Genomic DNA, 11532 nt, shown 5'->3' with positions numbered 1-11532 from the left:
TATTGCGAACTGTCTCGGACGGTCAACCCGCAGTCGTTGGTATCGATAGGTCCATGTCGATAATTAACATGCATCATTTCCCTATGTGTACGTGATGGTTATGCGTAAACTATTCGAACTCTATATGCTATTATTAAACTTGTATGCTCACCTTTACATTTTATGTATTGACTTTATTTTAACGTAGGTGACAGGTGTTTAAGATATTTGCTTGCTAGGGAAGTGAAGTTAGAATAAAGCTTTAGAGGCCCCCAACAAATAGTTGTCTGTCAGGAACAAGCAACTAGGGCATAGTTGTCTGTAGATCTTGTCAGGCTGGGTCTTTAGGAGCATTTGAACAATATTTATGTTTTGTATTAACTTAAATATGAGTTGTCAGAACAGAACCACTTGTTTGGATGTTATCTGTAATAATGTATTTGTTTATTCGGGATACGGTATGGCACGTATCTTTAACTGGATTATATAGATAGTTGTTATGGAAACTTCTGAATAATCTGTTTCGCTCAGTGCCATGCCCCGATGATTCCGCCATCGGTTGGGGTGTGACATCGGGCATATTACTTTTGTTCCTTTTCTTGTATTTATGTTAGATTTTGCTGTCTTTTTGCTTCTTTTGTTATTTTGAGCTCATTTAATCCTGAAAATACAAAAGGAAGACAAAAACATACTTTTTCCAACATTAGTACTAAAAAAGGGTTAGTTTTAAGCCACAGTTGATGTAATTTATATGTTGCATTTTGTGCACATCATTTATTATGATTAACGGATGAATTCTTGTTATCATGCGTAGTTTGGCCGTATACGCGTACAAACACTGTGTATCTCTCCTAATGCTAACTTTTAAATCTTAAAGATACAATTTTCTTTCTTAATATAAAGTTAAAAAAAGAGTCAAATATTTGTCTTGAGTTATATTTTCGGTTGAGTCATTGTTTTCCTATACACTAATCAAGTTTTTCAATGTTAATGTGTTCTTAAATGATCATTAGTTTTTGTCTACATCTTATTTTAAGGTGGTGTTTGTTTTTCTAAAAAATATCTGCACAGGCTCTTCTGTCTGCTCCGCGCAAACCACACGCAGACATTGCCATCTACAGACTGTTTGTTTTTTCGAAGATGTTTCATTAAAACACGTTTGTGCTAGCTCTTCTTGGTGCAGACTTGGCCCAGCCACTTTTAAGATCTTCTAAGGTCTGCAGAGGGTTAAACACCACCACCGTCCATCACCATCATCATCACCACCGTCCACCACCACTGTCTACCACCACCTTTTACCACCACCACCACCCATCATCCACGTCCACCTCCCACTACCCCCGCCACCACCATTGTTCGTACACTACCACCAGTTTATTTTAGAAGTCTACATACGTTAAAAAACAAACAATCTTCTTCTTGTAGACTGCAGATGTTTGGTCCAACTTTTATTTTATAGATGTGGTTCGTAGACTGCAGACATTTTACCTCTTAAAAAACAAACTGCACCTAAATGTAGTGTGTAATCTAAAATACAAAAGCTATGCTTAACAATTCATATCGGAAGAGCATCAACTATTAACCTTTTTATACTTCATACGTCAACCATAGAATTAGTATCGAACAAGAACGAAGATGGAAAAAAGTAAGAGCTTGGCTAAGTACCCAAATTTTATTTATCACAAGAAACTATCTCAAAACTTGACTTACAATCCTTTATCCTTGACTCGAAGTCTTTATTCATTAGAGTAATCATGTTTCGAAATTACAATGTGATTATGATATAATAGTTGTAATTGTCATGTCCTTGTTAATTGGTTGGATAATTATCTAGCATCCTAAACGAGTCAGGTTTAGATGTCTTTAGGATAATTATATGAGAAATCCTAGTATAAGTCTAATGTGATAGGTTAACTTATAAATACCATGTATTAGGTATTCTGGATTATAAGAATCAAGTTTTTGTGTAGTTTTCTTGATCTAATAATATTATGGGAGTCAGTCATAATTTTATATTCATTTGAGTACCGATTGGGACTTGAAACTTGTGGTACATATTCTGATGATATTTCTTTGAAAGTTAACATACTGCAATATATGTACAAATTAGATATCTTGGAACGAGTTGTTTGACCACAAACAATCGTCAAAGTCACTTTTTTGTTAAAGTATGTTTCTAAATCTTGAAATGGCACGTGATGTTGCATATATCTTTTGTTGGCATTCTTTTATCATATGATTAATCGAAGGATGTATCTTAACTTTTTTAACGACAAAATCTCACGTGTCAATTCATCCTGCTCGGGGCTATTTCCAAGATTGATCCGTCGACCTCTAAGGATGCTTTTATTTTAATATTAAGCAATACGTTTACGTTTTATATTACATATTTCTCCCCATTTCTATTTTCAGAGATATCGTAAACATTGCAACATCCATTCCACTGCTTTAGTTGCGACAATAGTCCGTCACGGTGCTTATGGTTTGGCAACTTGATGTCACTAATAGTTGCTTAGGAGCTTCATATGTGAAATAAGACAACAATATAGGTCTCTTGTACACCTAAGACTAAGCTCAAATGTAAAAAGAAAATATGTACTATGTTGGGAATTTTAATACCATCAACTTTTACGATGGTTTTGCTTTGGAGGCTACTTTTATACGGATATAAAAGAAAGGGGTGAAACGACATGTATTATAAACTTAGGGGTTTGATACGTGAAATTGAGTAATTGAAACGCGTTGAGAAGTTAAACCGAGTTGTATAGATCAGAGAGTGAAACTGAGAGAGCTAGCAAAGAAAAAAAGTAGAAAAAAATACTGCACCACACATTTCCCTAAGTGAAGTCCACTCTATTTGAGAAACTTGAGAAGTATTCTGCACCACACATTTCCCTAAGCTTTTCATAATATACACATATGTATAGTTTAAAATTGACTATATACATATGTGTATACTGTGAAATATTGAATTATACATATATGTACATAGTCAATGTTAAACTACACATATGTGTATATTACGAAAAGCTTAGGGAAATGTGTGGTCCAGAATGCTTCTCAAGTTTCTCAATTAGCCCAGTGATTCTCACACGATCCTAACACTATATATATATATATATATATATATATATATATATATATATATATATATATATAGGGTAGGGATCCTAAGAGAAGTCCACCCTATATGAGAAACTTGAGAAGCATTCTGGACCACACATTTTTCTAAGCCTTTCGTAATATACACATATGTATAGTTTAAAATTGACTATATACATATGTGTATAACTCATATTGGACATACAAAAGATATACCATCAAATGTTTTTTAAAAGTCTAATCTCCATGTTAGCTCTTTATCACGCTTCTCTAGCTTGTCTTTAGCTTCTCTAAGGGCCCATGTTTCAAAAAATTTAAAACTTTTGCAGATAAATTAGAAGTAGCTTACGCTCCAGTAATAAAAAGAAAATACAACGTTTTACGGAAATAAAAACCTCCTCCAAAGAAGGAAGTGGCTTACAGAAGCCATGTTTTGCAAAAAGCAGGAGTTGGGCAGATGGTGGGTTTTTTATGATAAAATGACATTCTGGAACTAATGAGAAATGTGATAGAGAAATGTTTTTGATCTAGAAAAAGAAGGCACATGGTATGAAAAGCAGGTTAACAAAAAAAAAAGAGTAGGTAAAAAAAGCACAAAATAATTTATCTATGATGGGGAAATGAAAATCATGTTAACAACAAAGAGAGAGAAAATAAAAAAAGCTCAAAATAATTTAACGTAAAAAACAGATTAATTTTTTATTTTACAATGACACTATTCATCAACCATGGCTAATAATGTATAGTTAAAATAAAATTAAAATTAATTTTTTTATCAGAAATAGGTTTTTATTCCAATCAACAGGGTAAATTACATAGGTAGTGTTTGGTATGCAGGAATGAGAGGTGGAATGGAATGAACTATTGCGAGGGAATGGAAAAAAGTGTGTTTGGTTAGTCAACATAATGCAATCACCCATTACCTCAAATTCATTCCATGCACTCCCCCTGTTTTTTTTCCATTTCATTCCCTCTCTCAGCCTACGTCACAAACACTGTCCATCACCTCCATCATCTGCCACCACCATCGTCCTCTGTCGCCACCGCCGCCCGCCGCCACTGCCGTCGACTACCATCGCTGCCACCCGCCACCACGACCACCACCGCCACACTCCGCCGACCACCACCACCATCCTCTGCGGCCACCACCCGCTACCGTCGACCACCACCACCACCACCGTCGTCGCCACCACCATCGCTGCCACCGCAGACCACTGCCAACCCCGACCATCGCCGACACCACCGCTAACAACCGTCACCCACTGACCACCGCCACCCACCACCGCTAACACCGACCACCGCCACCCATCGCTGCCACCGATCACCGCCACCACCCATCGCCGATTTAATTCATTCCTCTGTTCTTACCTACCAACCAACACAAGGTAATGATTTATTCTTTTCCTGTATTGTAACCAAACAAGACTATGGAATGTAATGATCCATTTCATTCCTTTGTCCATTCCATTCCCTCATCTATTCCATTACGCCATACCAAACAGACCCATAAGGATAGCAGGTAGACAGACAACAAACTGCTCCGTCATCCCCTTCTGAATAGAAAACCATAATCTACTAAAAACAAAGCCTCGCCCCTAGGGGTCGAAAAGTTGCTGTGGATCACACGCTAACTCTAGCCAAGAACCGAACTGCCTCCGGCGCCAAGTTGCCGAACGTGTCAAACACCAGGGGGACAAAGCCATGTTGATTATCCTCACAAGCTTTCACATGCTTTTCCACCTTCTTTGACTCTGCTTTCAGTGCCGCTTGCCCCACCACAAACCCGTTTTCCCGGAACCCACCTGTGAGATCAACACAAGCATGTTTCCCGTTGGTGCCTCTTTCTTTGCCGAGATCTCTGCTTATTTGAGAATATCCATTTACGCGTCTCAAACAAAGTCATGGAGATACTTAAACCCGTACAACTAAAGCAGTCGTCCTCTTGGTCTATCTTCCCTGTTCGTTCCATCTTCTAAACCTAAAAAACAACCGACAGATCTTTCATTCTACGTTTCAGCCAGCAGGGAAGGTAAGGTTCAATCAGCAGGTAAGCTTCAATTAGCCACCATTTCTTCTCTATTACATTTGAATTGTTTTTTCGGAACGCCATTACGGTTGACGGAAACGCGATCCCAAGCGAACCCGGATCATGTTCGTACCGCGAATTGGATCGGACGAACCAAAAAGAAAATTGCGCCATGACCAGCGAATTATGTGACTATGCTCCAAATGCCTTATGCCTGCTGAAGTTTTAACACCCAAAAATTCGATGGCAACATTAACACTGTTGACCTGTATACAAATTGCTAAAACCCCCAAGCCATCGGTTTCTACAATTGGAGATCCTAAGGCGGCCATCATGCCAGAATTCAGTCTTGTTATTAGGCGTGTTTTGCAATTTATGAGCGTCCTCAGTACATACCCAGACCTCCATTCGGGAACACCGAACACAAGTCACAATAGGTACTATACGGTGTCCCAACGTTATGGTATTCTAGCCACTTGATTGCAACGTTGCGTAAGAACTCATAACTATGATCCACGCCACAAACCCACACATGCGATGAACAAATACCGTGTTGTTCGCACACGAATTTGATTGCCGGTACAATAATGTTGTTAGCAGTAGCAGCAGTGATTATCTCCGAGGGTGTCGTGTTTATAATATCCAAAGGACCGATGAAATCCAACCCTACAGACTGCAAAGTAATAAATATTGTTAGGTCAAATACCTTTTTATAGTTTTTTTAAATAAAGGTACAGGAAAAGCATACCCTCAGCTAGACAATAGCATTCTCATCCAATCCATCAAATTATACATACATTCCACTAAAAAACAACTCCTATATCAATATATTTTCACTAAAAACAAAAACTTTTTCTCTCTCCTTTTCAATTAAATAATATTATCATTACATTTTTCTCTCTCCTTCACTCGCATCCACTTTCAATATATATTAAAAAAATTATACTGAGTGAACAGTGTTCCCCCGAAATATACAGATGAACAGTAATATTTTCTCTCTCCTCCACTCACAACCATTTTTTATACCCTTTATAATATAAAACTACCCCTCACATATTTTGATGGTTTGGATGAGAATCCTCTAAGACTTTGGACGATCAAACCCAAATCACTTTCCTTAGCATCAGAAAACTCTATACCCTTGGACTTTGCATTCCTAGCGTTGCTATTCACCTCAAGCACACCAAAGCAACGATCTCTACCACTTAAACTACAAATCGGAAGCCATACTCGAGCATGCATACTACCAGATCCATCACTTTCAGCCACATGTGGCAACAGAGACTTCACGCTATTTTCAGTCTCAGATGACATGAAATAGTTCGTGTATGGCTTTGTGGCTCTCTCCTCTAATGTAACCCTGTGATATCCTAATTCCAGCTTATAAGCAGCAGTCCATTCATTCAAACTCCTTTCCTCAGCCAACTTCTTGGTTAGGCGACCTCCGCAAATGGTTGGTCGCGTACGGAGACTAGCCCATCCGCTGGCAGTGGCACAAGATACCAGAAGTTACTTAGTACAGGCTCCTTGTTTGTTAACACTTCCGAAAGTGCATATGTTATCTTCTCATTTAAGGACCGCGGTGGATCAGCTGCCAATTACAATAATTAAATTATATCAAAAAGTGGAATTATAACTGAATGTAGAATGAGATGTAGATGGACCCTCAAATTTTAGGTATTAGACAAGGGTTAATGGTGCCAACCTACACCGCACCCTCTCAACCTGTGCTCATCATTCCCTTTTTTGCTTTAAAAAAAAACAGGCAAACAATATTATATGATTATTAGATAATTATTGTTGTCTTATTTTATTGATAATAACATGTATTTTTAAACGAGTAATCTTTATAAATCCAAACAAAACCCATACATTTATTTCTATCAAACACATCGATTCTAACGTGGACAAACTTATAATCGTGTAACCACAACACAACACAACCTATACATTCATTTGTGTCTAAAGTAATCACAATTGTCTATGGGTTGTAATAAATGGGTTAAACAGGTCATAAACGGGCTGATGGATTTACCTATATAATATACTCTTTTAAACACACTCACTTGCTGGTCTCATGAATTGAAGAAACTAAAAAAAGTTAAGATGAACACGACCCATTTAATTAAATTGTTTAATTTAAACAAGTTAATCTGAACAGACGGCTCAGATACGCGACTCAACCGGGTTAAAGTGTTTGTACAAAGATTCGTATAACCCTCCCCAAAACAAATAAAACTGATATCCAACAACCCAACACACGTATTTGAGCCGTCCATTAATTGCATCTCAACCTTTAAACCAAACATTCAATGGTGATGATCCTTACATAAAGTCATGTATTAAAGGAAAGGAGAACACTCACATGGCGTAAGTGATGCTCTTATAGGATGAGTGGAAAACGCCCATGGGTGTGGCGACAACAACACAGGTTCAATAACATAGGTAGGCCAGGGGTGAAGTGCTGCTTTGAATGCTTCGAAATTTCCATCATACTTAAGTCTCAAATTGTACTACGAATAAGCATGGAAAGAGAGTTAGCTTTTACTTTATACACACAGCAGCAGCAGCAGCATAGTGAAAAAATTACTAGAATATAACGATCAAATGCCCCCAAAACCTTCAATAACGATCATATGCCCCAAAAAACCATGTTATTCATACAACATCCAACATATACAGTAGTATCATATAAACATAAACCCTAGCCTTCAATAACGATCAAACGCCCCAAAATTCCAACTAATACTCGTTTTATTCATACAACATACAACATCCAACATATACAGTAGTATGGCGGACCCAGAAATTATTTGCTGGGGGTGCGAATGAGGTGTTCAACCATATTTTCAAGGGGGTGCGGTCGGGTTTTTTGCCTAAAATATTAAAAAAAAATTCAAGGGGTACGGCCGCCCACCCTCGCCAAAGGCTAGGTCCGCCATTCATATAAACCTAAACCCTAGCCTTCAATAACGATCAAACGCCCCAAAATTCCAACTAATACTCGTTTTATTCATACAACATCCAACATATACAGTAGTATGGCGGACCAGAAATTATTTGCTGGGGGTGCGAATGAGGTGTTCAACCATATTTTCAAGGGGGTGCGGTCGGGTTTTTTGCCTAAAATATTAAAAAAAAATTCAAGGGGTACGGCCGCCCACCCTCGCCAAAGGCTAGGTCCGCCATTCATATAAACCTAAACCCTAGCCTTCAACGATCAAATGCCACAAGATTCCAAGTTATTCATACAACATCCAACATATACAGTAGTATCATATAAACCCTAGCCTTCAATAACGATCAAATGCCCCAAAATTCCAACTAATACTCGTGTTATACATACAACACACATACACACACTAAACCAAATGAATAAAAAATGCACACGTTAGTATTAGAATCCATTTCATTACCGAACGAAAACCTTCGTGTTCGTGATAGAGGGCAGGTGTTTGCTTCTCTAAAGTGAGAAAATGCACAGGTCGGTCTAAGTTAGATCAACTAATATAAGTTTTAAGCGGAGCCCCAACTGAAATACCCGGTTAGATTAGGACCCATGAGCCCTCTCGTATACGAAAACTTAAGAGTTAATTGCGGTTTTAATATGGAGGTTTGTCCAAATTTGTCATTTTAGTCCAAAATCCGAATAGTTTTTTTTTCGTTTCTAAATTCATGACTTTTCCTTTTTGTTTCCATTTTGATCACATACCCTAACTTCATCCAAAAACCTCATTTTTAACCAGAGGTATTTTGAAGATTTTCAATTTAAATCTTTTCAATTGTCATTTTGATCCTATTCGTTTATACTACTGCTGCTACTACTGCTGCGCTGCCGCCGCTCCCGCTACCGCTACCGCCACTACTACTACTACTACTACTACTACTATTATTAGTTAATATATAACACATATATATATATATATACAAGTATCTGATTACTGATACACACACAAAAACCATAGCTGCCATAAACCATCAGCCACCACCGCATCACCTCCACCAACCACCACTAGCACCACTGCTACCCCCACCTACTACCACCACATCCCCTCCCCTAGATTCCTCTCCACTACCACCACCATCCCCACCCTTCCCCAATTCAAAAGCCACCGCCCCCACCATCACCAGATCGTCACCGCCTTCACTATTACACCACCATTAAACCTGCAACACCAGATCTAGGCGACAAGCACCACCAATCTCAAACCCCCAAACCCTCTCCGGCGAATCCCAGCGCGTGCAAGTGATTTGGGGTTGATTTGAACGATTGAGTTCGGTTGAAGGTGTGCAGGTGATGTGGTGTCAAGTGAAGACGGCGGTGGGTTGATTTGAACGATTGGGTTCGGTTGAAGGGCGAGGGCCCGATTGTTTTGATGCGGTTTTGAATACGGAAATGGGAACACCAGCTGCAAATAAGGGGATGAAGGAGGTTTTTGGGATCGCGCTGCGGTGTATTAGGCCGCTTAATGAGCGGCTCGAGATCAAGACGGTTTATGACGATCTTTCGTCTACTTAGGTGGTTAGATTTTGGTTTTTGTTTGACTTAGATTAGGGATTGGACTTGAGAGATCAATGGTTTATTGGTCCCTATTTTTATGGTTTTTTTTTTTGTAATTTCTGAATGTATGCTCTTGATTTTTTTTTTCTAGAAAGAAAAGGTTTTAAGAATTTAGTTTGAATTTTATGGCATGTTTGGAGGGAACTTGAAATTTTGGATGAGCTTGTTTTTGTTTTGTGCATTAAGGAATTTGAAATTTTGAAAAAGGGTGAAATAGGGTTTTAAAAAGGTAATGTGTTTATATATTGTAATAAAATAATGGATCAAAATGGCAAGTGAAAAGATTATAAAGTTAATCCCCAAAATACCCCTGGTTAAAAATGGGGTTTTTGGATGAAGTTGGGGTATGTGATCAAAATGGCAACAAAAGGGAAAAGTCAGGGACCCAGAGGTGAAGAAAAACTAATTGGACTAAAATGACAAATTTGGACAAACATCAGGGACTAAAATGGCAATTAACTCAACTAGATTCATTAGATGATAATTAAGAATAGATTACGTAAATATGTAAATTTATAAATACCTCTTGTAAAACCCTATTTTGGAATAGTGGGTGATAAGGGGTGAGATAGGGAATAGGGATGTTAACACATTGGTATAAGACAAGTGTTGACAATCCAAATCGTATATCCGATTATAAAACCATATCTCATATCTGTCAGCTACCTATTACTTGGTATCCACATGTTCATGGCTTTATGTGGTTACAAAAAATACCGTTGGGACGGCCATTATCACAAACCTGATTTTAAACTCACCTGAGAAACTAACTTAGAAATTCAAATGGTCAACTATATAGTTGATATCATACACCCCGCTTGCGGTATTCACATATAATCTATTATATATAATAAATGAAAGTTATTTGGGCCACGTGTCACTTAATTAGGGCATCCTCAGTTCTCTTTTCCCGCCCAACAGTACCACTGTCCTTTTCCTTATATAATCTCTCTTCTCACCTCTCTTCTTTCTTTACAAATGCCCAGGGTTCCTTCTCTCTCTATATTCCGGCGATTCAAATTCAAATTTCACAAACCCTGCAAACCTTAATCTTCTTGCAGACCCCACCATAAAATCTTCTTTTGTTCATCGATTACTTCATCAAAAGGTTTGTTGAAATACTTTCATCATTTCCTCTTATTTACAATAATCCTAATTTCTACTCGTAATCTAATCACATGGTTCCAGGGTTGTTGTCATCGATTGTCATCAAAGTTTAAATCAGCTTAGCTGCGTATAGATTCCTGCCATAAGCTGGTATGTTTGAATATGTTCAGAAATAAGCGTTTTTTTTCTTAATGGTGATGATATGACTATAACTTCTGTTGATTATTGATGTTTGAGTATGTTCAGCGATTATTCTTTCTGAAATTAGGGTTTCATTTCCAGTTCTCGAGGTATTATCTGTTTGTAACAGCAGTGGTTCAGCATCTACAGTGTATTCAACATCAGTTGTTTGCTATTATTGTTTGATGTTGTTTTCCATTATTCTTTGATGTTGTTTGATGCTGTTTTCTATTATATTGATCATCACATTATTGGTGAGTACTCAGGAATATTGGATGGTTTTATTAGTTTTTTTTTTGGTATTTTTTGATGCAGTTGAAAGGATCATTTGAGAGGTGGCACTTTGGACTGTTATAACAGCTGATCATGCTAAGGACTGTTATAACTAACCACTGCTCCTTATATAATCATCGTTCCAGTATCATTGTTCCAACATCGTTGTTTCAATGAAGCTTCCCATCACACATCAATCTTTCAATATCGATGTTGCAATATAATTGTTGCAACATCGTTAAAGGTTGTATGTGCTACCTTCTTTGATGGGAGAGTTGTGGTTCCCTTGATAATGGTATTTGTT

General features: G+C 37.8%; 1 long non-coding RNA gene across 1 annotated transcript; it reads right to left on the bottom strand.

Annotated features, from left to right (window-relative positions):
• Positions 1-3833: 3833 nt before the first annotated feature.
• Positions 3834-8608, bottom strand: LOC118486765. The gene is made up of 3 exons (XR_004879804.1): positions 8524-8608; positions 7473-7620; positions 3834-6698 (listed from the first exon to the last, which is right to left on the bottom strand). It is a non-coding gene; the product is annotated as an uncharacterized LOC118486765 (long non-coding RNA).
• Positions 8609-11532: the final 2924 nt, after the last annotated feature.

The sequence above is a fragment of the Helianthus annuus genome, chromosome 2, assembly GCF_002127325.2.
Source record: "Helianthus annuus cultivar XRQ/B chromosome 2, HanXRQr2.0-SUNRISE, whole genome shotgun sequence".
Classification (NCBI taxonomy): domain Eukaryota; kingdom Viridiplantae; phylum Streptophyta; class Magnoliopsida; order Asterales; family Asteraceae; genus Helianthus; species Helianthus annuus.
This window is presented reverse-complemented; position numbering and strand designations above follow the sequence as displayed.